This window comes from Petromyzon marinus, unplaced genomic scaffold, assembly GCF_048934315.1.
Source record: "Petromyzon marinus isolate PM22_M1 ecotype Great Lakes invasive population unplaced genomic scaffold, UKy_Petmar_22M1.pri1.0 PM_G_Scaffold_164, whole genome shotgun sequence".
Classification (NCBI taxonomy): Eukaryota; Metazoa; Chordata; class Hyperoartia; order Petromyzontiformes; family Petromyzontidae; genus Petromyzon; species Petromyzon marinus.
The window spans coordinates 200,001-202,500 of NW_027422722.1; positions in this window are offsets into that span (position 1 = coordinate 200,001).

Sequence of the window (2,500 nt, forward strand, 5' to 3'; positions counted from 1 at the left end):
CAGACCTGTTGGCTCTGTAGGCAAACTGAAGGGGGTCCAGGAGAGGGTCTGTGATGGCTTTGAGGTGTGCCAGGAGCAGGCGCTCAAAAGACTTCATTACCACAGATGTAAGGGCGACCGGTCTGTAATCATTTAGTCCTGTTGGCCTTAGCTTTTTGGGCACAGCGATGATGGTGGAGGACTTGAGACAGGCTGGTACATGGCATGTCTCCAGGGAGGTGTTAAAGATGTTGGTGAACACCGGAGACAGCTGGCCAGCGCAGTGCCTGAGGGTGGCTGGAGAGACAGAGTCCGGCCCGGCTGCTTTGCGTGGATTCTGCCTCTTGAAAAGCCCATTAACTTCTCCCTCCTGAAAGGAGAGAGTCGTTTCTGTAGTATGGGTGGGGGATGGGGCCTCTTGGGTGGGAAGGGGTGGTTCAGGACAGTCCAATTGTCTTTCAAATCTACGGTAGAACTCGTTCAGGTCGTTGGCTAGGCGGGAGTCGTTAGTGGTGTGGGGCGCTCTGGGTTTGTAGTTGGTGATGTGCCTGAGCCCTTTGGCAGACAGAAGCAGCGTCGTTAGTAGAGAACTGGTGTTTTAGTGTCTCTGAGTACAGTCGTTTAGCCTCTCTCACCGCTTTGCTAAACCTGTTCTTCGACTCCTTGAATCTGTCTCTATCCCCACTCCTAAACGCTTCCTCCTTCTCCAACCTCAACCTTTTGAGCTTTGCTGAGAACCAGGGCTTGTTGTTGTTAAAGTTCACCCTGGTACGTGTTGGGATACAGCAGTCCTCACAGAAGCTGATGTACACAGCCTCTGTGAGTTCATCCAGACTATTGGTAGCAGTCGTGAACATATCCCAGTCAGTACAGTCTAAGCACGCCCGCAAATCTTCCACAGCCTCACTGGTCCACTGTTTAGATGTCCTCACAGCAGGTTTACAGAGTTTTAGTTGCTGCCTGTATGCACGAATCAGGTGGACCAAGGGAGTTCTGTGCGAGCCGAACAGCCCCGTGACCCACAAGAGAAACATCCCCGCCAAATTCGAGCGTTTGACGGGGTCTATCCGTGAAAAAATATTCACGTTTTTGAGTGCACATGCATTTCTGCTGCAAATGCCTCTGGAAGTTTCATGCCGTTCGTATGCCAATTGTGGCAACACGAAAATGACCCGTTTTCCCATTCCGAGGGATTTCTGTGCGACCCTAACAGCCCCGTGAGCCACAAGAGACACATCCCCGCCAATTTCTAGCGTTTCACGGGGTCTATCCGTGAAAAATATAGACGTTTTTGAGTGCACATGCATTTCTGCTGCAGATGCCTCTGGAAGTTTCATGCCGTTCGTACGCAATGTGGCAACACGAAAATGACCCCTTTTCCCATTCCGAGGGATTTCTGTGCGACCCTAACTAACAGCGCCCGTGAGCCACAAGAGAGACATCCCCGCCAATTTATAGCGTTTCACGGGGTCTATCCGTGAAAAATATAGACGTTTTTGAGTGCACATGCATTCCTGCTGCAAATGCCTCTGGAAGTTTCATGCCGTTCCTATGCAATGTGGCCACACAAAAATGACCCGTTTTCCCATTCCGAGGCATTTCTGTGCGACCCTAACAGCCCCGTGAGCCACAAGAGAGACATCCCCGCCAACTTCTAGCGTTTGACGGGGTCTATGCGTGAAAAATATTAAAATTTTTGAGTGCACGTGCCTTTCTGCTGCAAATGCCTCTGGAAGTTTCATGGCGTTCCTATGCAATGTGGCAACACGAAAATGACCCCTTTTCCCATTCCGAGGGAGTTCTGTGCCACCCTAACAGCCCCGTGAGCCACAAGAGACACATCCCCGCCAATTTCTAGCGTTTCACGGGGTCTATCCGTGAAACATATAGAAGTTTTTGAGTGCACATGCATTCCTGCTGCAAATGCCTCTGGAAGTTTCATGCGGTTCGTACGCAATGTGGCAACACGAAAATGACCCGTTTTCCCATTCCCAGGGATTTCTGTGCGACCCGAACAGCCCCGTGAGCCACAAGAGACACATCCCCGCCAATTTCTAGCGTTTCACGGGGTCTATCCGTGAAAAATATCAATTTTTTTTTGACTGCACATGCATTTCTGCTGCAAATGCCTCTGGAAGTTGCATGCGGTTCGCATGCAATGTGGCGACACGAAAATGACCCGTTTTCCCATTCCGAGGGATTTCTGTGCCACCCTAACAGCCCCGTGAGCCACAAGAGAGACATCCCCGCCAATTTCTAGCGTATCACGGGGTCTATCCGTGAGAAATATTCACTTTTTTGAGTGCACATGCATTCCTGCTGCAAATGCCTCTGGAAGTTTCATGCGGTTCGTATGCAATGTGGCGACACGAAAATGACCCGTTTTCCCATTCCGAGGGATTTCTGTGCCACCCTAACAGCCCCGTGAGCCACAAGAGAGACATACCCGCCCACTTCTAGCGTTTCACGGGGTCTCTCCGTGAAAAATATCACATTTTTTGAGTGCACATGCATTCCTGCT